The 26315-nt window shown below is 43.5% G+C and overlaps 1 long non-coding RNA gene across 1 annotated transcript; it reads right to left on the bottom strand.

Moving 5' to 3' along the window:
• Positions 1–5692: 5692 nt before the first annotated feature.
• Positions 5693–15976, bottom strand: LOC119034942 (uncharacterized). Its single transcript, XR_005079675.2, has 5 exons — positions 15830–15976; positions 11659–11835; positions 9261–9970; positions 8231–8398; positions 5693–6439 (listed from the first exon to the last, which is right to left on the bottom strand). It is a non-coding gene; the product is annotated as an uncharacterized LOC119034942 (long non-coding RNA).
• Positions 15977–26315: the final 10339 nt, after the last annotated feature.

Raw genomic sequence — 26315 nt, 5'->3', positions numbered from 1 at the left:
TTAAACTATGCTTTATTATCCATGACATTGTCTATTATGATGAATATTTTATATTACTTCAAAATGTGTATTATATCATCATTTGGTGGAATATTTTGTGAATATATTTTTACTCAAGTTTGTAACAGTGACTTTCGGGTTTCTATTATCTTGTTGATTTTGTACATACTTGTTATATCAATTACTAAAAGACTATTGAGTCTTCAATGCAACTGTAGATTTGTCTATTTTTTTCAGCTCCTTTAGTTTTTGCTACATGAATACTGGAGCTCTGTTCTTATGTATGTAGGGTTATGTCTTTTTTGATAAATAGACCTTTTGTATTATTATGTGATACATGTCTTTATTCTTGGTATTTTATTTTTATTTGAATTCTGCTTAGTCTGATATTACTACAGCATCTCCACCTTTCTTTTGATTCATTTTGGCATGACATATAATTTTTTGTCTTTTCAATGTTTTACCTATGATTTTGTATTTGTTGTGGGTTTACTGTAGACATCATATACTTGAGTCTTGGATTTTTTTCTCCAGCTGAACAGTCCTAATTTTGATTTCGTTTATTTAAACAATTTACACTTACTGAAATTATAGACATTTTAATATAATCTACGTATTATTATTTGTTTTTCTCCAGCACGCTTTAGTTTTTCACTCAACTCACCTCTTTTTTGTCTTATTTGAAATTTTTTTATTATTTTCTCTTGATTTATTTATTAGCTTGTGGACTATATTTTTTGAAGGAGCTATACCTCTAGCCAGAAAGATGAGTAGTCCCTCTTTGGGTTTTCAACCTTATACTGTTGCATTGTTTTATGTGACTGTGGGGAGGGGGATCATATTTGGAATAAAGAGGGTAAAAGAGAGAAAACAAGCAAAAAGGATGCCCACCTACACACTGTTAAGGTTGCAGAGACCATTTTTTCTAGTTCCTCTGACCACAGAGGTGGGTTATCATTCGGGGTCTGGATGAGCCCCCCACCACCGGTGTAGGTAGTGTAGCACCATGACCGGGGCTAGCCTCCAGTGTGGCCAGGAAAAAGAGTGAGAAAAAGGGAAACCGCAACCCAACAGGGACCTCATCCCGTCTTCTCTGACTTTCAGGGGCCTCTTTTAGTGGTCTTCGAACAAGAAAGATGGCTTTCTTTTGGGTTTTATTCTTCACACTTCTTGCACAGTTCCACTTCTCAGACTGAGGGTCTTCCATGAATGAAAGCTGAGCCATATAGCAGGAGAAAAATAGGAAAATTACTAGTACTGGCTGTTCTTCAAGTTTTGACTTTCCTCCTCTGCCTGACTACTAGTGTGATTTTCTGAGTCTTCAAATAGTTGCCTAGTGTTTTCTTTCTAAAGGCTGAGTTTTAATCAGCTGGATAGGTAAAAGGTAGTAGGCATACTTCTCCTTGGTCAGTACCAGAAGTTTGTCATATGCTCATTATGCAGAACAATTTGCCTTGACTTTTCCCATTTTCATTCTTTATTTGACCTATCGAACCTAAATGACATTTTTGACACAACAACTTTGATTATATTAAAGCAAGGAGAAAAACGTCCCTTCCAGTTTTATACCTACCTCCCACAATGGGCTTTTGATTTTCCAGGTTGTTATAGGGTGTTGCATATTAAAGTTTTACAATATTTATAATGCAAGTTAAAATAATGCAATATTTGTGGTATGTATCTACCAACCAACTCCCTGGTAAAAGAGGTTAAATAGTCCAGCAGAATATCATTTAAACTGCCAAACTTTAACCAACTATCTGCTGTTAAGTTAGAATTGTCATTTCATACAGCTAAAGGATCAGTAGTCTGTAATAACATGTCTCTTCCTCTCCCACAAGAGTGTGTTTAGAAAGGCACCATATGGTAGCAGTCTGTGTTTTATATATAAATGGGGTAGGGGGAGGAAGAAGAGTGGGAGGGAAGAAGATAAAGGTAGTTTTAATTGTTAACCAAGTATGGGAAGAAAAATCCAGATGAATTCCATTTCTGTAACAAACAGGACACCTACTAGGCAAGGAAGGTCATGTGTTACACGCTGGAGGAAGTTTTAAAAATGCATAAGACAAGTTTCCCTGTTTCCTACGAGTTTGGCAGAACAGATAACTTGTACATCCCTGTCTTAAAATAAGTTGAAGTGTGATAATGCCAAGACTGATCAGTACAAACAATAATAGATGTTCTGGAATGGAAAAAAGAATGGGGTAGTCAGCATAGACTTCATGAAAGAGGTGGAATCTTCCAAGGCGAGGTGGGATTGGGTACCTACTGCTTTCGGAGGGGATACAGACAGAATAAAGCAAGGAAAAGTAGAATGAACGCAGCGTAAAAATATAAGGCATAGGAAGGAAATATCACATGTTTTGTGATATTAAAAACTGAAGTTTTTAACTGGGTGGTAGGAGATACAACTAAAAAACTAAACTGGGACCAGATCATCAATGGGATTTTAAAAGCTAAGGCAAAAGGTCTACTTTGAGAGTTCACGGAGAGCCTAATGCAAGGTGTCTGAGCAGGAAGAGTTACATAATCACAGCTATGACTTTGGTCGCCCCAACTGTCGTGTGTGAAATTTGGTGATGTTTGAGTAGGGAGGGGCACGAAAGAGAGAACATCATCTTTATGACAATGACCTGGACAAGAGGCGTCAAGTGTCTCAGTAGAGGAATGAAAATGGGAATGGACTGGAAAGAGCGTGGATTAAAGGTATGATCAATGGTGGCCCTGAGTGCCTTGGAAATGGGGAACAGAGAAGAGTGACAGGCTGAGAAGGAAAGTAGGCAAGTTCAGTTACAAATATGGAGTTTGACTTGCCTGCGGGATAACGTGTTCGAGAGGCCTGTCAGGCAGTAGAAAAGAAGGACTCAGAAGCACAGAATTAAGTGTCAGTTCTGGAAATGGGGAGGCAAATGGTGAAAGTGTAAGTGTGGATGGAACTGACAAGAGGGAGACAAAAAGAAAACCGTGGGATGCATCCAACTTTCCGGGGCTGGAGGTAGAGGAGAAAGAGGAATTTTAAAAAGGGGGAGGAGACAGTTTCTGTCTGAAAAGTGACAGAGCTGTGGGGAATTCATGAGTGTGAGCATTGAAATAGTTCGCAATTATAAAACCAAGGATGATCTTAACAGGAGCAGTTTCCACAGGAGAGAAGACAGAAGCCAGGATGCAAGGGCCCAGGATGAGGAGCTGTTAAACTGGAGGAAGGGGACACAGTGGATGTGTCTCTCTTGATAAAATCCAGCAGCGAGAACCTGGGTTCCATGGACCAAACTGAAAAGAATTTAGCCTCTACTTTTGGCTTGATGATGGGTAAACCTATAACGAGGAAGAAAAGTGGACACCCACAATTTGTGGTAGGCAGTGGTCCAATGGTGTCGGGTGTGTTCTTGGTAATTAAGGCAAACATAATGTGGACCACAAGAAATGATGGAGCCAGGTAGAAAAGACGGGGGTCTTTCTCCTACAGAGTGATACGGATTCTCTTTTCTTCAGCAATCTCTCTTCTCTCATTTCAGAAAAGGATTTCTTCCCCTGCCACCCTGTCTTTATTGGGTTTATGTTGCCATTGAAGGTAAGAGACTGTCGTCAAGTTCCAGCAATGCAGACTCCACAAAAGAACATGCTCTTTCCTAGCAGCTGGAAGAAAAAGAAAGAAAAGAAAAGCAACAATCTGGGAAGCTTTGATGGCAAGCAGATGGACCACTTTGGCTTAACGTTCAAACTGGAAGCCAAACTATTGCTACAATAGCTTCTCTGCTTAAGAATTTGCAGTGGGAAGTTAACTGTCTCTCACTCCTCCACCCCACTTCACTCCCCAGTGCATCTGGTTACCAGCACCTCCTCCCCACCCACCCGTGACGCTCCTCTCACTGCCGCCACCTACTACCCCATGACAACCAGGGAGGTGGCAGAAAGATCAGGAGCATTGCAGGGGGCTGGAGGTGGGCGACTCTTCCTGCCTCATCCATTGACTGAAAACATGCACTCAGGGTCCCCTCTCTGACACAGGGGAGTTAGAAAGTACCCACATCCCCTGTTGCTCTAAGACTTTATAAAAATGGGAGAGGAGGCCTTGGGGGAAGTTAGGAGGTGTACAGTTTATTGTTTTTCAGAGCCTGTCCAGCTTTCGCTTTGGAAAGGCTTACATTGACATTTTAGGGAACACTATATTATCTCATTTTAACATGGCCCCTGGTTACTTAACACTTATTTGTAATCACACAAGGAAACAGTAAATCAGTAGATGGCATATCAGCCCCCACCCAGTCTTCTCAGAAGCTTTCTCAGGGATGCAGTGGGGTTTACATGCAAACTCATTCCCTGTAGCATTTGTAGGACATTCTCATATAAGAATGGAAGGTGCAAGTTCTCATGGGAAATAGGGTGCTGAGGGGGTCCTTACACATCTTCCCCTCCCCTCCCTTCTCCTTCAGCAGGGACATTTTCAATGATGAGATTTCAGGCCACAAAGGCCTTTGCCAGGCCGTCCTTTGACTCTGATGAGGCTCAGAGCTGGAAGAAGCGGGAGTGGATGGGAACAAAATGCTAATGGCCTGTGACCAGCTCTCCCTAAACTTAAAACCAAGTGAGACATGCAGTTCCCTTAGACTATACAAACAGAGCAGAGATTGAAGTTAGAAATTGGATCGAAGACTTAGATTGTCTGACCAAAGCCTCCATCTCTTTCCTTGTAAAAACACCTCTCAGCAACCAGAAAGAGGGGGCAGCAGCTGGACAGGGTGCCCGCACAGCCAGGGACAGAACCCTAATCTGCGGCCTCCCAGGGACTGGGCCCCTCCGAGTCCTTCAGGGAACATCAGGAAGGTGAAGGAAACACAGTCAGCAGTGTCCTGCCTCACAGGGAAGAATAGAACAGGGATGGAATAATGAATTACCCAGCCCACAGGCTCCGATGTCAATGAGGGAGAAGAATTGTGTTTTTCAAGATGAGCGGCACACCAGGGCAGCTCTCTGTCCCCCACCGCAGAGCCCCCCGGGCTGAGCAGAGCAGCAGACACCCAGCCCTGCCATTGTGGGTGCTCTGCGGGCTGCCCAGGAGGCCCCCTTTGCCCACAGTTGTGCTCAGAGTAACCTAAAAGGATACAAATGATCTGTTATTAAACATCCCTATGCTAATTGCATGGCGTCCTATTTATCCAGCACTCTGCCAAGAGCCCAGACCTTTATCCAGGAGACCAGCACCATTGATCTTAACGCCTTTGAACAGATGGAAACCGCCCGAATGGGAGAAGCAGGAATAGAAAAGCAAACTGTACCTCTCCTGCGCTAACCTTGGCCCAGAAAGGACATAATGTGTACGGGGAACTGTCAAGAGAAAAATCGCAGTCTCTTCAGAAGTCAATGTACCTTTAATTTCAAAAGTACAACTGAGTACCATTTTCTAGACAGATGATTCCCTGCTTCATCTCTCTTGCTGTTCTTTGGATGGCTTCTGTTATTTCTCTTCCATCTGTTATTTTCATTTATTTCAGCTAGATTTTTCCAAATCGGAGGATCTTATTTTGGGAACGATGTACTCCAGAGATGTTACCCCATTTAAAAAGAAGGATTTTTTTTTTCATCTTGGAAGAGTATTTTCAGGGTCTAGGAGTCAGGTACATTTTCTAGGCTCAGAAATTAAGTCTTCTCTTCAGAAACGCGCAGCCAGAGCTCCTTCCCGAGCCCGGGGCAGTGGGGGGGGAGGGGCAGGGGAGTGGTGTCTGGCCACACTCATCCCGCCCCCAGGGGAAGTGTCTCCTTTACACATTTCCCTCAGAGGGGGTGGAGTCCCCGGAGGAAAAGCGTCCATGCAGCCTAGCACTCCCCCCTGGGCTCTGGCAGACAAAGGGACTGAAATAGAAATAAGTGTAGGTCTGTGCTCTATCCAAGGAGTCCATCCCAGGAGGAAAGCCGGGAGGAAGAAAGGGGGAGAAAAGGCTTGCAGGGACCCAGAGCAGCTGAGCAGAGGCAGGACAGGATGTGGGAGCAAAGGGAGGGCAGGAAATGAGAGATTCCTCAAGTTCACTTTCAAACCCAAGAAAAAGGTAGAAGATATCCCAAGGACCAGATTTCCCCCCCATAGGTGACGTTTCCACTTTGCCTCACCCCTTGATGTTAAATATGTGAAATTTAACATGTGACACTTCTCTCAAATCACTTCCTCGGGCCTCATGTCCCTTCCACCCTGAGCTCACTGCTGGCTCTCCCCACGCCCAAGCACCGCAGGTTCCGTAAGTACCACGCGCTTTCCCACACACATGCTTTTGTATGTCATGAGCCTGCCTGGATGCCATTTGCTCTTTTCTGTGCCTGGCAAACTCCTGCTCATCTGCTCCAAGTCAGCTGAAGTATCATCTTCTCTGTGCAGCCTCCTGTCTCCAGAACCAGAGTGGTGATGTCTTCCCTCAGCTGTGTTTGGTGCCCAGCGCTCACACCTCACCTACGGCAGAGATGACATTTTACCTTAACTGTTTCCCCCCTGGATGGTGGGAAACTTGGGTGCTCATCAGGGTTTTAGGGGTGAAATGAACGGAGGTAGCTCGTGGTGGGATGGGGTGCGGTGTAGCGACGGACAACACAGCCTGGAATGAAGGATGGCCGGACGTAAGCTAGTCCATCAGCTTCCTCAGTGTTATTTCGGTGGCAATGTCTGTACATGTTATTATTAAATGTCTCTGTGGTTCTCACGGCAGCTTGAGGGAGAAACAGTCATAAGACTCACACTCCCAGAGACACTGGTTCTAATGTTGCTTCTACCATTAGCTGGGTGAGTGATGTCCTAAAATTGACCACTTTCCATTTCCTCTGCTGTCAAACTCACTACTGTTATTTTCTTTACCTTCTTTCACCTATTTTGAGGTTAGAAAATGAATTGATAGATGTGAAGGTATCTAATGGTTGTATAGGAAGATAGAAAAGACTAAACTTTTCCTCTTCTCAGCCCACAAATCATTTCCTATAAATTTGTTAACATAGCCCTGGCTGCTGTAGCTCAGTGGATTGAGCACCAGCTTGTGAACCAAAGAGTCACTGGTTCAATTCCCAGTCAGGGCACATGCCTGGGTTGTGGGCCAGGTCCCCAGTCGGGGACGCGCAAGAGTCAACCACACATTGATGTTTCTCTCCCTTTCTTTCTCCCTCCCTTCTCCTCTCTCTAAAAATAAATAAATATTTTTTAAATATAAATTTGCAAACAGAATAATAGTCATAATAAAATTTAATACATTTTACTATAGCTCAAAAGCTTTTGTTTTTCACTTGTATGTTGTAGGTAAAAAAAAAGAAAACTTTTATAATAAGTTCTTTAGGAAAGGGCACATTAGCATATGAAATCAAATGCTAATATATTAAAGTGAGTTTTTAAAAGAACACTAGAACTTCAGTGCTGAGAAGAGATGGAAATCAACAAGTCCAATCTTCTGTCCCATGATGAAGCCACCTGGGCCAGAAGAGGTCACGAGGCCTCTGTGAATTCAGGACAAGGCAGGGATTTAAGCCCAGGTCACCAACTGCCAGGTGAGAGCTCCAAGGCCCACAGTGGGACCAGGGAGAGGCCCCCAGGGTAAGGACTGCAGTGCAGCCAAAGCAGAAGGGCTGGGGCCTTGCTGGGCCAGCCTTGGGCAGGCGGCATAAAAGAGGCTGTTTTCGCTCACCCTCTCCACTCCGATCCAGCCCCGCTGGCCTCTCCCGGGTCCTCTAACTCTCCCTCCAGGCAGCTCTGCCCGCGGGAGCCATGCCTTAGTCTTCCTCCCTGCCGGGAAGCCCCTCCTCCACCAGCCCATGCCCCTTTGCTCTCTTACTTCTTTAAGTCTTTGCCGAAATGTCACCTGCTCTTTGAGAGTGCCCTTTGCCCTCTCTAAATTGCAGCCCCTCCCCCAGCACGTCCTTTCCCCTTCAGCTTTACTTTTTTCCACAGCATTTATATCTCTTTGTCTATTGAGCCTTTCTCCCCTCCTAGGGAAGCTCCATAGAGACAGGGATATTTTTTCTCTTTTTTCCTACTGCCACATACCCAGTGCCTGGGCTAATGCCTGGCATTGGCTCAAAAAATATTTGTGGAGTGAATGAAGGCGTGAACGAACAAATGGGGGGTGATGCAGCGGCCGCTGCTCCCGAGAGATTGAGTGCATTAGTGCCCTTCAGTGTCCCTCTCCTTGTTTGTAAGAACCTTGTCACAAAACGCCTGCAGTTCCCCCTGCTCACAGTAGGATCTTAAACCAATACTACTCACAGCTCAGAGAACCCATCTCTGGAAAACTGCCACCATTCACCGTCACCTGGCCAGAAGGTAAGCTGCAGGTCACGGAGGTGAACTGAAACAGCTTGCCAGCATTAGAACACCTTAAAATTCCACGGACGTCGAGTTCTTCCTTGTTGATTCCAAGGCACTTCATTCTTGCTAAAGGGCAGAGAGGTGGGTTTGCATTTGAATTTCAAGATTATTATTATGTTTTAATTAATCCCTGATATTAACTCATTCACTGGCCATTGATGGATGGTGTGTCTGTGTGTGCACTGAGGGACCTCCTCCAGGGCATCACCGTAGGAGTAAGGAAGCAGGATTTGCCAAGTCAAGGGTCACTACCAGGAGTCGCAGCCACAAAACTACTGACCAGACCACGAGAGCAGGGGCAGAGGAATTTGCAGTCTGACGCTTCAGCTCCCACAGGCTTCTGTAGAGGTGGTGGCAGTGAGCATCACCCAGGCAGAGCCATGCTTGGGCTGAGAATCTGTACGGCTCAGTGGAGAGATCTAGAATTTGGGGACTGCCTTATTACAACGCACCACTTAGCAGGTCCCGGGTGAACTGTCTTGAGTCAAGACAGAGTCTGAAAGGAACTAAGTTGAGCTAAAGAGGACGATGAGAGGGAACTGGGACCCTCCTGGTTTAGGCTCTGAAAGCCCACATCTCAGGACCTGGCTCAGCTCCAGGTGGACGGGGGCCATGGAGCCCGGGCTCATGGTGGGAGGCAGAGGCAGTCCCACTTTGTGCCCCCATGTCAGAAATACAGGACAAGGGCTGCCGCTGAGAACATCTGTTGAAAGCAAAGGGGAAGGAATGTTAAGGCGGGGAACCAGTTTTCACCAGGAAGGAGGCAGCGATGGCCCGACACTGAGGAAAAGGGAAACCTGTGTGGTGGAAGGGCTTCTCCATAGGCTTTGCCAAAGCCCAGCCATGCAGCTGTGTTCAAAACCTCCACACTGAGGCTCAGCCATCTCATATCCTGTAGAAAAGGAAAAATAGTTCCATTTACGCTTACCTAATGGAAAGTAGAGTTTAAGGCACCCAGTTCAGCCTCAGCGTCTGTGCCTATCCTTGCAGCAGTGAGAAGTGAGGAAGCAGGTAAGCAGGTTGTCTTCTTCAGGTCACCACGGCAACTCGGCAGCTGAGCGCCTCCTAAACCCCTTGGTTCTGAATCACTGCCCGCCTCATGCTTCTCAGCCTTCCAAACTCGCACATAAAGTATCAAAATGTAGCTTGGCTACCGGGAAAACATGCAGTGACCTATTTCCTTTGCACTGATTCACAAGATGTAAAAACCAGTTAAACGAATGCTACCTTTCCAATGCTTTCATGCTGGTGATGTTTAACCACACTTAACAAAACAGACATTGGAAGCTATTTTTCCAAAAACGATGATCGACTTCAGCTTCGCCAGCACTTTTCAATTTGCGTTATCGTTCAGCAGCAGAGCGTATTTAGTCCAACGGAACCGTACATGGTTGTTCCCCACATAAAGCTGAAAAAAATTGATCTGCTATGAGTAAAGCAGGCAGGAGGGTCGGCCACCGATGAGAAACTTCTGTGGGCTCCCAGGAAGCCGGGAGCTTAGTCTGTAAACCTCTGCACCAAGGCGGGTACACTTACGGGGTCAGACCACAGCAAAAACAGACACTCCATGCACAGAGGTGAGTCCGCACAGGGTCATGGTCCCAAGGAAAAGACTTCATTGTGCGCTGGCTTGAGAACCTGTAAAAAGAGCATGCAAATTAATTATAAAAAAGACTGAAAGATAAGTTGGACCTTTTCAAGACAGAAAACATTTTGCTAATAGTATCAGTAACAATTTAGAAGGATACCTTTTGAGGCAGTGAAGTGGAAACACGGGAGGGAGATTCTAGCAGGGAGATGAGTTACAAAAATCACGTGAAGCACTAGGAAGAAAGAGTTAAGGCCTGAACCCAGGGTGTTCGCTGTCTCACTTAACGACACGCTAGAGGCCACTTCCCCGGTCATCTCCCCAGCACCCCGCCAGCACCGTGTCTCCTGGGCACTTCTAGACAGCTCCCTAAAATTATTTGCTTTCCTGAATGTGAAAGAAGTTGTGTGAACAACTTGTCCTAGAGATTAATCATTTTCACAGAGGTTTAGAGTCAGTTGGGGTGTGTGCGGGGGGTACTTGCTGGTAACCCCAGTGTACAGATCTTCTGGCAGATTAAGTTTTCTGTTGAAAGACCATTTAGAGAAACCAAAATTCGTGGCAAGGAAGAGTGTTTGCTTAACCGTTTTAAGTTTCCTATGGCCTTCCTGAGTCATCAACTGACTCATTCCACCTGCTCAATTTTATTATTAATTCAAAAAAAAGAACTCAGATAACAATAGAGTTGAAATTATGTTACATGTTTGATTTCTTTCCTCCCGTTGCATAATTCTCATAATTCTCTCGTTTGGCCCACAGTTTGGCAGTGACTCTCACTACCCATGCAACAATGAGAAACATTCTCTTAAAAATATTTCCAACCCCCTCACGTTCCCATGAAATTGTTTCATTTCTAACTTTGTTTCAGTTCTTATGTAAGATCCACTGCTAATATTAGAGCTCTATTGTACGTGACTTACTCCTAATACATGGTGGGAGTCTGAAAGATTCCCAAACTCGAGCTCTTCTCTAAAGCCAAAGAATAGAACATTTTATAATGTGGATAATCAATGCCAATTTAATTATTTTCTAGGTGTTGCTTTCTTGTTTAAATTAGTATTTGGTCAGTGTGAAAAGAAATATATGTGTTGTAATTATTCGTATAAGTGACTATGCCGATGTGCATGTGTGTGCTATGAATTCAGATATGATCCTCTGACTAGTGCTCAACATTCAGGAAAGCTGAAACAAGAAGTCCATGTTGTCCTCACCTGCCCTTCAGGTGTGGACTCTGGGAAAGTAGCAAGGTGTCGAGAGATACTCCAAAAGTCACAGAGACACTGCCTGAGTGAATGCTTCCCTCTTAGCCTTTGAAACATGAGTACAAACTGCCTTCACCGAACACTGACCATGACCTTGGACTCAAAATGAGACATAATCTTTGTCATTTAGTTTGCCAAGTCTCTGTCAAATCATCATGGTGAGAAGTCCGAAAGTTTATGGATAAGTTTGAAGTTGACTTTGAAGTGAGGTCATTGCCTTAAGAAAGTGGGTCTGATTCCCCACCCCCGTAGGTTAAGAGACGCACCGGAATGTCCAGGGGCTGCCGAGAAGGAGAGGACGCAGTTCCTCTCTCCCTGGTGTGTTGAGTTTTCTGTAGTTGATGCTCCTCGGACACCAGGATGTCCCCAATGTCAGCTTCCAGTGTGTACACTAGAGGCCACCAGGCCTCCTGTCTAGATTCAGCTGCCTCACCCCATGAGAATATACCACTACAGGTAAGCCAAATATAACAAACCTTGTAAATACACTAGTTTCTCTTCCACAAAGTTCTGGTCTTCACCAATTTATTTCCATGTGGCTTCACAGCATCTTCAACATTTCTGTTCCCGTAGACTAGGACTGCTTGCCAGCATTCGGCTGGGGAGTGGCAGAGATGGAGGTGGTGGAACATAGGGAAACTTTGCTGTTAAACCTTGGGAAAGATAAACAAAGATGAAGAAAATTAAACTCATGCTTAGAACCACACTTAAGTGTTAGCTGGAGGAAAGAAAGACTTAAAATGGGCATAGAACAAACATTTTTGCCCAGTTTTTTGCACTCCCTATATCTTGGGAGAATCTTAAAAGTTGAAAGGACAGGCAGAGTGAGGGGGGAAGCCTGGGAAAATACCCTGGAAAAATGACAGATGGGTGTTGAGTCTCTTGTAAAAGGACTGGATAGAAAACAAACAAACACACCTTAATATACACACCTTTGCACAAAAAGTGAAACAAAGTTACAGTAATCTTAAGAAATTCTAGAAGGTGTCTAGTAGATAAGAAATAGTAAAAAAGAAAATGTGCATATGAATTGATATTTTTGCCATTTTACACATAAGGTAACTGAGGTTTAGAAAGATTTGGACACAGGTTCCTCCATCTGCGAGAGAACCTAAAGTGGCATTTAGATTGCTTTCCTTAGAGTGCTCTCTTTGTTCCAGGAGAAATGACAACCATGACAAGATTTTCATCGACGTACAACTGACCAGGATTCTTCTCACCCCATCTTCTGCACTGGATCTAACATTCTCATTTGGCCCTTTCTCCCAGAGAAATCTCAGACCCTCAGCCCAGGATTGGGGAGGGACCATGCCCCACTCAATTTTTCATCAAAGACAACTCTATTAAAGAAGTATAATTAATAATAACTAGTTACTATTATCTTTATCTTGATCCTCAAAAAAATTTTGGAAGCAGATAGGACAACACTTATTATTTTCAATATCCAAATGAGGCAACCAGGACTTCAAGAAGCTGGTGGGTAAGATTATACAATTTGCAGAGAATGGACCAAACCAAAATCCTAGCCCCCTGTTTGCTTGCTGGTTGCAAAACCCCTCTACCATATGCCTAATGGACAATTTAGAGTGTGATTTATATGGAACAGGAACCTGTGGGGAAGCCAGGGAGCTCACTAATGAATTTCTATATGTACTTAATTTCTGCCAAATATAACTCTGCTCATGTTCTTGTTTCTCTTTTTGTGTTTTTCCCCCTGCATCTATAATTGATGCCTTTGAACTTTAAGAAAGATGCTCCAGGGGGAACTACGACAAGCTTAAGGATATCAGGAAACACTGTACAAGAGTCCCTTTGGCATCTCATCCGGCCTTGAGTGTCTCTTCTAACAGGCAATCTTTTACTGCCTTTTAGGTAAAAAGACAAATGAATACATTGAGCTTTAATAGCTTTCCTTTTCAACCGGTATGCCTCTGTCATTTCTCTTCTCTCCTTTGTTTTCCCATCAAAATAAAACATTCATCCATTTATTCAGAAATATACACTGAGTGCTTTTTATTTGCAAGGTATTAGGGACGGTGGACAGTGAGACAAGGAAGCCAGTTGTACTTCAGGTAAGATGCAGCTTAGGTGGGCTGGGTCTTGGTGAGTCCAGCTTATCAGGTTTGAGTCCTAGTTTATTTCATATTTAAGACGACACCTCTGATGGTCCTTCTGAGGAGGCTAAGACTGAGAATTTAGTCCAACTGTGGGCAAAGGCAAAATATTCATCATGGGAACATGGGTGAACACCCGGTACTCTAGAGATAAATATGGGAGTAAATTTTTAAAAAAAACCTAGAGTTTAAACCTAGAGGGAAGCATAAGGAAGAAATAATCAGATAAGTGAGAGAACAGAGCCCAAGTGCCAGTCTGTCCCAGGCAGGGATCTTGGTGAGCAGCAGGCTCCATGTGGCCAGGAGCAGCCCACGTGTAAGCAGGAAGGTGTGAAGGTCCAGCCACAGGAGGATTCCACATCCTTTGTGGTGGTCCAAGGTGGTCGGCAACCTGCGTGCACCCTGTCGGTGGCTATGAGGCTGAAGGTTCTGCAGCCTGCTGGTCCTGGCTTACGTGGTGAAGACCTGGGGCGAGGCCTGCCTGTTCTTAGATGAGCCATTTGGGGACCACACAAAATGATTTGGGAATAGTGTTGACGCAGAAGCCTTTTCGGCTAATGCAGGAACTCTTTGTAATAAAGAGAGTTCATGAAAGGGGATGGCTTGTGCTTTGGTCAATAAAACCAGGTTATTATTTCTCAAGAAATAGAATATCTTTTGTCTGTTCTCTATCCACTGTCCCCATGTCAACCCAGATGGAAAACACAGACTATTTCCCTTTATTCCCAAAGACTTGGAGAGATGGGAGGGAATGAAATAGCAACACCATGAAGTAACAACTTAATATTAAATGTTAGACATTGTCTGTCTTTTTCATTCCTTCTGTTAATCACCACTAATGGAAATTTCTCCCTGGCTCAATGTCTCCTCGGACTTCATAAAGCCCCTCTGGTTCTGCATCCCCACCACCCACTTTGAGGTTTCAGCCCTACACAAAGTCACCTTCATTTCTCATGCAGAGCAACTCTGCTCTCTCTTGGGTTCCAATCCAATCCAATACCCTGAGTGATGAAATATTGCACCAAAACTTCAACCAACATTTCTTGTTTAAACAAGCAGATATCTGGTCAAAGAATAAATCATGCAACTCAGTTTTGGACCAAAGCAATTGAAATTGGTTTTACTAGTATTCTTTTTCTTTTTCTATAACAAATATTTGGCTATCTACCCACTTTAGAATTGTAGCAAGAGAAAAAAGATGAAAAAATTTCTAAAAATATACATACTCATGTATATGTGTATATGTGTATACACAAACATATAAAATTAGCTCATAAAGCATTGATTGCTTGGCTCTGTAGTGTTGTTCTAGGGAGAAGATGACCAGAATAGGGCCAGAAGATGACCAGAATCAAAACCTACTAAATCCTGAATTCAATAGCTGGAGCTTGAGGTCACTGTCCAATTTGCCAGTGGCCAGAACCCCTGAGTCTCAGGCCATATCAGATATATGGGTGGAAGCCAGGAAGGAACCTGGCCTTAAGTAAATACAGGACTGAGTACCCAGGCTGACTCTGAGTTTGGGACCAACTCCATGCTTTCTGTAAAAGATAATTAATGTAAATTAAAGTATAATGGTACTTGTTAAATGAATTCCCCCTCTGCCAGCCAGCCCTCAGCAGAACACTCCTGGATTCAATTACAGTAAGTAACTGTTGTACAGCAGAGGTGATTTAACACATATCACTAAGGATGTATATTTTTATAAAGGAAATATAACATATCTCCTTTAATTATATCTAGGATCTTAAATGTATACATTTCAGAAATCTGATATAAAGGCAAATTCTTAATGTATGTGAATTAGTACACATTTTTAAGTCGTAATGCAATTTGATAAACTTGCAAATTAATTTAGAAGCAGTCATTTTAGAAAAGTGAGTGATAAGCTGGTAATTTTATTTACTGAAGCTAATTTAAGCAAATACTTATGAATCAATTAAGAGGTGAATCATCTTCCATTCAATAAGTTTATAGTGAGTATATTTAGGACATGTGTTTACCATGGTGAAGTAGGAGAAAAACATCACCAAGCAGAGTAGACATTGAACTAATGCTATTGCATTAAAATAAGTTACATATGCTGAGACTTTTTCTCACAAACTTAAAATTTTGTTAATAAAACCAACACACATTTTCCAAATTCCAGCTATTTTAATTGTAAAGTTGAAGTGTGAACATTTGAAACAAAAATTAAATTATTGCAGCCATATCAACCTCAGGAAACTTTAAGGACTGGGTTATGCAATTTATTAAATCTGACTTCCTTCTCAAGTGTTGTCAACAACTGTGAAAGAAAGATAAGCTGTTCTGGTTTTTCTGTTCCTCGATTTTAATATTTAGAAGAAATGCATTTGAAAAGTATTCAGCCATGATAATAACGACATTAAAATTAAAACAACAAAAGACCATTTAAAGCCAAGTTTTAAATGATAAGCTTGCCGATAACAGCATTGTGGAGAGATTGTGCTACAAGGTTCATAGCAACTCTGCATCAAACTATAGGCCAGCAAAATATATCAAAATATCATACCATTTTAGAAATTCTTCTTACAAACAGTCCAAAGGAAGAGGCATGTGCGCAAATGTTCATGGAAATGCTGAAGTGAAAAAAAAGAATGGAAACAACCTAAGTGTCCAATATGTGAATGCTTAAATGATGCATCTTCTATTGGCTGAAATACTCTGAGGTGGGTTGAATAATAACTGAAGCTTTTATGATGATGTGAAGAAACCCTTGCTATGCAATGATGACTGAAAACGTCACCCACACAAACACGCCCATGCTATTATTTTAACTACCATGGGCAAATCATGGAAACGCAGGTCAGAGGAGAGAGGAAGGAGGGCCTGCTATAAACAATCTATCACGAGAACGGCTCCACCCCTTAGATCTCAGGCCCTTCAAGTGAGGTGTTTACCTGCTTGTTATTGTAGAAGAAACACCTGCTGGTAGATGCCGTTGGAAGGAGGAAATAAAAGAATTGTTCACATGTGTTATGGAAATAATTGCATGGGGAAAACATGTTTCTTTATTCGTTCTCAAATTAGAATAATAGGGGCTAAGCAGGTACATATATTGTAATGAGTTGAATTGTGTCCCCCCAAAAGTGATGGTCAAGTCCTAATCCCTGGTACCCGCAAATGTGACTTACCGGAAATAAGAGTCTTTGCAAACATAACCGGATTAAGATGAGCTGATACCAGATTAGGATGGGGTTTAACCCTTCTCTTTGTAAGAAAAGAAAAGTGTAGACTCACACACACACAGAAGGCCATGTGATAATCGAGACAGACATGGGAGTGATGCATCTACAAGCCAAGGAAAGTCAAGGATGGCTGGCAACAGCCAGAAGCCAGGAGAGGCAGGGATGGATTCTTCTTCAGAGCCTTCAGAGGAACCATGGCTCTGTGGGCACTGTGACTTTAGTCTTCTAGACTCAAGGAGTGTGAAAAAATAAATTTCTATTGTTTTAAGCCACCCAGCTGGTGGTACTTTATTACAGCAGCCCTGGGAAACTAATGCATGCATAAGCAAGGTGATTAATACCCAGGCATAATCCATTCCAAAATATTCCTTTCTGATTATTAATACTTCTAGGGCAAGAAACTCAAGGGGTGTTATTAATGAAGAATAAGATCAGTTCTTCCAAAACTCTTTCAAAGTTAAGGGCAAGAGTTGGAGTCGTTTTGGAATTACAGGGCCAGCACCCCTGAAGAGCACTGATGGGGAGGGGGGTGCAGTGGAGACTCAGGTCCCAACGCTGACTCTGCCCTCCCACGGCTGCTGCTGCTCATGTGGTCCACCCTCACAGCTTATTTTTTTGCTTTGTAAATGGTGATAATAATGGTCTCACTGGGCTATTGTGAGGACTACATTAGCTAATCCATGTAAAACAATTAGAACAGTAGTGGGCCTATTATAAGCATTCAATAAATGTTAGCTATAATTGTCATGTCTGACTAAACATTTTGGTTCCATTCCCATTTTAGAATTATGAAAATTTAACAGGCACATTTTTAGAATGCATATATCAATGTGTAAATTACGTAATATATCACCCCATCAACACTTCTTTCCTCCCTTCCTAACACCCAGGAATTCCTACTAGTTGACTTTCATAACCTCAGGAGCCCAGCTCCCAGGACCACCCACACTGGGACTGGGCAGGAAGAGGGGATAAAGGGAATAAAAGGCAAGGACTCCTGGTGTGCCTCCCTGTGGACTGAAATTCTATGAAGCAGCATGAGAAGGCTCAAAGGTGACCGGAAGTTCACAAGTGGCTGTTTGACAAGCCAGGCACTTACCCAAGGAGCTCCTTCCACTGTCGAAGTAGGAAATGTGACATTGGTCTTAGCCCTCATGCTGATCCTCAGTCAAGTGAGAATGATGCAGAAATCTCTCTGTGTCTCTCGGTCCATATTTTTGTTCTCACCATGGAGCTCCCCATGGGTCACTGCATTCAAGCATCACTCAACTGGCGGGAGGTTGCTGTATTCAGGATAATTCCCCAAAAGAAGTTGCAACTTTGTCAAGCCCACCCCTCCATTTGTGTGGTACTCACCAGCACATGCTAACCATTGCCACTATCTGTTCTTAACAGCTTCCCAAATGTCCTAAATATTGTCACTGCAGCGACTTTGCCCGTCTCTCCAGCAATTCCACTGCCGTTCTCGAGGCCTCCTTCTTTTATCTTACCTAATGGAACAACACGACACTGAGACCCCAGCTAAGAAAAGGCTGCAGGTGAAGAGCTGGCACAGTGGGCATCATGGCACTAGTCAGTGTCCGACTTTGAAAGAACAGTTGTATTTCTGAAGGCCAAATCCAAAATTTACTCCCATTGAGAAACTAATTAGCTACTTAAATGTCCCTGACTAATCTTCTAGGCTTCCTTTTACAAATTAAGTATAAAATAAGACTGCCCTGATAACTTGTATACTGTGTAATTAAAAGGAAAAAAATTAAAAGCCTGTGCAAACCGGCAATAATATCTAAGGTTCCGTCCAAGTGGGATTTAGTCCTGTGGACCAATCAGGGCTTATCGCCACTCAGAGAATAAATGCAGAAGGGAAGCAAGCCTGACAGCTACCTGTGCTGTCAGTAGAACCAAGAAAAGAGTCTTTGTAGTGAAAAAGGGGGAAACGGCAACTCCTACCGTGAATGGTGCTGCGCTGACATATTGCTGGCACCCGGAAGAAAGAGTTTTTATTGGATGTCAGGTAAAGAAGAAGAAAAAAAAGGAAAGGGTGGAAATGAGCTGAATGAGTGTAAGGGAAAAGATCAATAACTCTCTCCAGTGCTTTTTTGGCAAATTGGCAAAGAAAGGGCTGAAGTCTTTACTGGCTGACAATTCTGGCAGTTTTCCCAAATAGAAATGTTGCAGCCAGAAAGCGAACGGAGGACATTTAGTGAGACACTGAGTTTGGGGACACATCATCAAAGACAGAGCACAGACTGACACATCGACCATCATCAAAGCATTCTAGGTCCACCCAACATCCTGCATGGGTAGCGGGTGCGTGTCTCCTGGACCAGGCCTCCCAGTCAGTGAGGGCCCAGGGATTGAATACCCAGGTTGCACGCTCAGCATCCCGCATGGGCGTGTGACCACACAATTCATCACCCAAATCTGGATACCTTAGGAAGGAGAGGAGGTGCTCTTATAGTCACTGTGGGCCAATGCCCAAACCAGGACTGTCCCAGGCAAAGCGGGGTATATCGACAACCTGACAGGAACATGTAACGCACCCAGAAATCTGCTTGCAGTTGATGAGCTAGGATTCCTGATCCGGGTTGCTGTTTTTATAATCTGTGCCCTCACTCACAAGAAGTCATAGGCAAAAGGCGGTGATAACTTGAGTCGATTTTGTCCCTCCTGCTGGAAAATCACCCGGCATCACTCGCCCCTCTGGCACGGGCACAGATATCCTGCCGTTTTGGTGCTCTTCCTTTTCATCCAATCAAGGGACTTTTCACCCCAAAGTTTTCACTGTGAATGAAATAGAAGCAGACGGACATCATCGTTAGTAACTGAAATGCAAACATAACTGAACAGAAACGACACAGCAGTGTTTATTCCATGAAGTTGCGGCATCCAACAGCCTGGAGATGGAGAGAACCAAAGACCGTTGCAAAATTCTAGTTGGTTCCCAGAGGCAGGAGCTCAGTGGGTCGTAGCACACCATTTCCGTTAGTTCAGCATTCATCGTTTTCCGTTTTGGAAAACTATTGTATCACCACAGAAATGTGAGCCTTCCTCTTCCTCATCTCTGTCTCCCTTTTACCCCAAGCCACTCAGGTAGTTCAATTTTGAATTGTAATACATGAATGTTTGTTTTTAGTAAGTTTTAAATCAAGCCATGGAAAGAACCCTAAACTAGAGGAGTGGAGACTCCTGTGGAATTTCACTTCCTTTCTACCATACTAAAAGTAGTCATTTGGCCCTGGCTGGTGTGGCTCAGGAATTCAGTGTAGCCTGCGAACCAGTCGGTGGTTCAGTTCCCAGTCAGGGCACATGCCTGGGTTGCAGCCAGGTCCCCAGTGGAGGGCACATGAAAGGTAACCCCACATTGATGTTTTTCTCCTTCTCTTTCTCCCTCCCTTCCCCTCTTTCTAAAAATAAATAAATAAAATATTTTTTAAGTACTCATTTAGCAACTGGGCCCACCTGACCAAACCTTTTCCTTTACCCCAAGTGCTGCCCACAGCAGCTGGCAGTTCTGGCATCTGTGATGTGGGGGCCACAGAAGTGCAGCGCGTTGTGTTAAGTGCAGACAGTGCAGCTCGTATGATGCGTTTCACTTTCAAAGCACCATCCCATAGAGGGACCCGTTTACCTTTATACAAATTTTGTGAGCGGTCATGGGGAAAGTGCATTTATGACCATCTAGCAGATTCGAAAACTGAGAGAGAGGGAGAAAGCTGGCTGCCCAGAGTCACACAGTTGCTTAGACTCAAACCTAGTGCTGCGTCTCACTCTTCTGCTGATCCACTTTTTCATAGAACTAACTCAAGTCCACCACCATCATAGAATGCTGATTTGTCCCCTGGTTATTCACCCCCATCCACTTTCTACAGGGATCCACTGCTAATAGTTGGTCTCTGCAACACAGAATGTATAATTATAAGGAGCAAAATCAGACAATTGTGTTGTTATATATTTCTTGGCTGTTACTCAACCCCAAAATGTAACCCACATGAACCCAAATACGAGAGTACTTACAACTATTACACATGCCATACTGAATTCAAAACCTTACTATTCCCAACAAAGAATATTTTCATAATCACAGTACCTCAACCACATGTAAAGAAATATTAGAGGAACCCAACTGTATCTGTGATTATAAGAATCACATTATGAAAATTTTATGTCATTCCAAGTATCTGCTTCTACATTTCCCTCAGCACCAGCATAGTGGCAGCACCAGAAAATTTGATACAAATTTCCAGAATGATGATGAGTATGTTCAAAAGCACTTGCTAAAAAGATTGGGATCACGTCATGAATTGATCGATCAGCAAGCATAACGTCAGGACAAGAGGCTCAGGCTGTAACCCCCAGCATAACAGGAATGCCCAGTTGCCACCGTGGGCTGGGTGGCAACGGCCAAAGGAAATCGGGGAGGGTACACAAAGATCAAGTTGACACAATACAGACATTAATAAGGATATTACGAGCTCTCTTTTCTAACCGCGACTTAACAAATTTAAACATCAATCTCATTTCATGAGCCACAAACAGTCCATGGTAAAAAGAAAAAAAAAGCTGAAAGAATAAAGATAATATTTTTTCCCATTTCTGCCAATTAAAAAAAAAAAACAGGGTAAGGGGTTGGGGGAAAGAATCAAAAAGAAAATGTCTTGTCTTTGGGCTAAAGCCAAGGACAACGTCAAAGGAGGCATTCTTCGGAGATGAAAGTTCCTGGAAGAACTACTCCAGGAATGTGACTAAGGACTGTGCAACAAATGATCCAACGGGGGAAAGGTGTCCAACACAAAAGCCCCCTGAAGGTTTGGGGGTGGGCGCTGAGGCTAGGCCCTTTCACAGACTCTTTGCTTTTCATTTTTGTGTGTGCGCCTTCTGTACTTTGAAGTTCTAGCCAGCAGTGGAGAGAAAAACTTTCACTGGTGTTTTTAGATGGACGAAGAGCTGTGATATAGCAAACACTTCCCCCACATACGGACTGCAAGCCAAAGAATAACCACCTACACGCCTCTCTGAAATGAACGTGAGATTTGGGATCTCACGAGGTAACTCCTGAAGCCATCATTTCGGAACTCATGAGCGGCACTAGGAAGAAGAGCCTGCAGCCACGAAGAGGTTAAAAACATCCCGGAAAGCAGCGGAAACAGAAAAGCGGCATTCTTCCATTTCAGGCCTAATTGCTGGCACTGGCGGCACGATCCTGCAGGAACATTCTCGTTAGGACTTGTTGCTTCCACGTTCAATGTTATTAGTGGCAAACCGTTAGGCCAACGGCTCTGCCCTGTTCTTTTGTTCTTGAAGGAAACATCTGTTCCTTTGTCAGGGCGCACATGCCAAACACTGCGATTGTAAGCAGAGGGCTCTTCGGGGAGCACAGACCTTGAAACTTCCCACACTCCTGTCCCTGCAGCCTCCTGACGCTAGAGAATCGTTGCTGGTCATAGTGAGAGCCCATCCATAGAGCCCCAAGCATCCTTGAGGGAGGAGGGAAGTAGACATGTGGGGGTGTGAGATGGAGCAGAGAGTGGGGGTTAATTATTGATAAGACCACATTAAAAACATATATCCACTTGACAAGAGCACCTAGGCCACCTGCATAGATCTGAATCCTCCGAGCATGTGCTGTGGTGTCCCACTGTGAGGCAGCTTACATGCGGCTCACAGGTAAAGAGGAAAAGGAGCTTGAGACAAGGACATGCAGGGAGGTGCGCCAAAATGACCGAAGGAGTGCTAGACCTTCGAATTCCCTCAAGGTACAATGCCTGCATTTTGTCCTTGACCCTTCGTCCAAGCGTCCAATGGCAGGCTTGAAAGTCTTGTTACCTGGGACTGAATTCCGGTTTCACTCACTCAAGCTCTCTAACTGTGGAGGAGTTACAGGCTCTCTGTGCCTCAGTTTCCTTACCTGTAAAATGGAGGAAATAACGGCACCTGTGACATAAATGAGCTACCATTTGTGAAACATCCATATGACAAAATAATAATGCTGTAAAATCAATATTTTAAGCTTCTACCTTAAGAATTTAGAAAAAGAGTAAGTTAAACCCGTAAAAAACAGAAGCAGAGAAATGATAAAGGTTAGACTAAACATAAATAGAAAACAAAGAGAAAAAGTTGATTCTTTGAAAATACTAATCAAATTGACAAATCTCCAGCTGGCCTTGAGAGAAAATTCAAATTACTAATGTTAGGAATTAAAGAATAGTATTAAAGTCTTTCAGACACTCGAAGGTTAAAAAGCAAGGATTGTAAACAATACTATGCTAATAATTTTGATAACTTAAATGAAATTAATAATTTCCTTAAAAATATAATGTAAGAAAATTATAGAATATAAAATTAAATAGCCCTATATTCATGAAAGAATTTGAATTGACAATCGAAACATTTTCACAAAGAAAACTTTGGGTCGAGCTCGTTTTAATGCTAAATTTTATGAAACATCTAAGAAATGAATAACACCAATCTTTAAACAAAACCACTTTTAGAAAATAAAGGAGGAATTCCCAAGTCTTTTTATGAGTCCAGCATTACTCTGATACCAAAGTATTGTCTTCTTGTTTAAGTATGGTGGTCATATGTAGCATCTATTATCTGCTTTATCACATTTCGCTCTTGAAGCACTGAGTCTTTAACTTCTGATGGGCAGCAAGGACTTCCTGCTCTACAGTTCTGCCGAAGCTGTTCCGGCTGTTGTGGCCGCAGCTGATGAGGTTGTGCCTACTATGGTTCTGTTGATGTTCTCTTTGGTGACCGTGTTCTTAGTGACTTATCAGAGTTTTCTTTCCTTTTTTCCTCCTTCTCCTCTCCCTTCTTCCTTCCTTCCATCCTTCCTTCCTTCCTTCCTCATCCTTCTTCCCCTTTCCTCCTCCTCCTCCTTCTCCTTCTTTTCCTTCTTTATCATCTTCTTCTTCAAACTGGAGCCAAAGTGGGGTTTCAAAGTACCTCTGGCAGAAAAATATTCCACCTATGTTGAGGAAAACCTGAACTTCAGTCCCTCATTATACAGAAACAAGAACGCCATGTTACCTTCCATGTAACCTCCTGAAACATCTTCCTGGTATGAATGCCTTCATTTTTCAGTCCCTTGGGACATGAGAACTACTCAAAGAGGGAATGTTCATGTGGACTAGGGTAGGTAAGAGCCAGAAAGAGTTAGGAGGAGCAAACAGCACAAACAATGAGTGCACAGTTTTGTCTTTAATAGTAAAATATTTGGGTCTCCCCCTCCTGAGCACCAAGTGGAAAGTGGCCCGTGCGTTAGAACAGAAATGAGCTCTATATCAGTGAAACCAGAACACCCATCTCCACCCACCCACGAGATCCTTGGAGTAGATTATGGCCCCAGGATTCGTAGGAAGCACAGAAAGGAGGAAAGCGAATCCATACACAAGTCCAGAGACTGCAGGCCTCATTATAAACAGTAACTTTTCATTGACAAAAAGATAGCTTTGAGAAGAGAATAATCTAGTTGTAAAAAGGAGTCAGGAGAGGAAAAGAGGGTTTGATCCAAGCTGCTCTCCCAAGGAGCTGGCAGGGATGTTAGAGGTCTTCTAGTACAACCCCCTGATCTCAGAGAAGGCGAACAGGTCCTCCTAGTTGGCACCAAATCCTTGTCAAACTAAGGTTATATGCTCATTTTAGGGGTGCAGCTGGAGACTCGGACCTCGGCCTCTTGACTTCAGTTTGTTTTGAGTGGTAGAAGTCCCTATTTTTCTATAAAGTGCCAAATGATTGAACTTCAGACAAAAGGAGAGCATTTGCACTAGAGGCTCTGAGAACCATTCAACCAGGAAAGTAACCCTTGATTTCAGTTCTCCTCGGGACAAGTATCAGGGCTGGTTTGAGAACCAGGTGCCATGAGGACCAGAAAGGACACCGGAGTATTTCAATAGTTTCCAACTCTTTGCGGCTCAGAAAAACAAGGCCACACAGACTCTCTCCTAAAAAAGATGCGGGCTAAGTGGACACCTGGAGAGACATTTCACAAGTTCTACATTATGATCAGCCTCACACAAAGGCACAAGTCACAAATAGAACCATAGTTCTTCTCCCCAAGAGTCATGTGGCCACCCAGTGAACAGGGGGCCTTCACAGTATCTACCAGGAGGGTTTTTAAAGGAAGCAGGAAAGAAAAGCATCATTGTGATGCTAAGGGAGTTGTTTTATATCGATCTTTTAAAATTTCTAAATAGGATTTCTATCTCTGTTTGCATTCTAAAATGATGGCCTTTTTGGTCAACATTATTGGATATTGCTCCTCTGTATGCAAAAAATAAAATAAATAAAAAGAAAAAGAAGAGTAAATGTTCAAAATGTTTAAGTTATGCACCAATAAAGGGAAATGAGAGTAAAAAGCACTGTGTGTTTGTTTCAGCCTGCCCTTAAACGTTCCTGTGAAAATTTACCTCATTATGTCCCGGGTCCTCACTGAAAGTATCGGACCTGGCAGGAGGCCCACAGCACTGTCGTTAACCTCATGAACAGTGTAGAGCTTTTTCCTACACAGGCACCACATTTAGGAACAAAGAAAAGGGACGAGGTGTCTCTGCTGAGACCCACATTGGCCCCTGGCATCCACTCTGGAAATGACGCGGCTCTTCCTCAGGTGCCCGTGGGGAGTGCACGTGTGCGATTAACCTAAGCAGCCACTGGGTGTGACCACGCTCCACACAAGAGGAAGCGAGGCTGGTCTCAGGGGCTTTTCCCTGGCAGAGTGCACACAGGCACGTGCACACACACGTGTCTGCACACACACCATGCGTCCGCACTTGCAGAAGGGAAAGTTTAAACAGTCAGTTTATGCTTGTTTGTTAACTTCCAAACAGGTGCTTCGGGTCAACCTGATGAATTTTTCTTTTACTCCAGGAAGAGGGGGAGATGTAACGGGGTTAAATGGTACTGGAAAAAATACATAAATTTTTTTTAGAAAAGAGTATAACTCATCTTTCTATTAGGTCTCAATTGAAAAATGAGAAGCATACCAGTTCTGAATTCCCAACAACACAAAAGACATCAGCCTTTATACGACTTGTTAAAAATGAGAGAAAGGGAGGGGATCCCTCAGAAACTGCTGCTGGCCGGGTCTCCGGGGCCCTGCAGTGAGTCCGTCCATGCAGACCCGCAGACCTCGGCCCCATGGCCCACAGTGCTGGATCTCAGACTCCACTCCTGCCCGATTCCTTTTGCCTACAGAGCCACGTACCTGTGGAGATTACCCACATCCACTGCCGTTTTCAAGAAAACTGATGCAGCTGTGATAGGACATGGTTCCAAGGGACAGGTAAGATAGCTGTACTCCACGGTGTCTCCCGATACTGCTGGGGGATTAGGTTCACATGTCCCTTTTCAAACACGGAACACTTTCTAAGTGGTGGTACAAAAGCAGACTAAGGCTAAAATCCAGGATTGCAAAGAATCACAAAAAGGTTAACCACCCACATGCTTTAAACTCAGCCTTTTAATGACCTCCATTCCAGGCTCCATAAAGACACACGTGCACACAGGCAGGCATGCATGTGCACACACATGCCACACACACATACGGTGGAGACTGCCTTCTTCAATATCAAGCTAGGGTTCAAATTGTGCCATTCTCTTTGAACCCACACAGAGGGGTATTCATTTGATTGATACTGTTTTCCCCCAAAAGGTTCATGGCGCTTTGGCAAGGCTCCATTAGAGTCGGAACAGGCACAGCAAACCTCCACTAGGAAACAGTGCCCAACATTGCCCTTAAGAGCACATCTTATTTTTCTAATATTTTATTTCAAAGAAACCCTTAATGCATGTGTGCAATGCTCAGAA

The sequence above is a fragment of the Artibeus jamaicensis genome, unplaced genomic scaffold (assembly GCF_021234435.1).
Source record: "Artibeus jamaicensis isolate MK-2021 breed Jamaican fruit bat unplaced genomic scaffold, CSHL_Jam_final contig_497, whole genome shotgun sequence".
Taxonomy (NCBI): Eukaryota; Metazoa; Chordata; class Mammalia; order Chiroptera; family Phyllostomidae; genus Artibeus; species Artibeus jamaicensis.
Note: the sequence above shows the minus strand (reverse complement) of the source record. Positions and strands in the feature narration are given on the sequence as shown.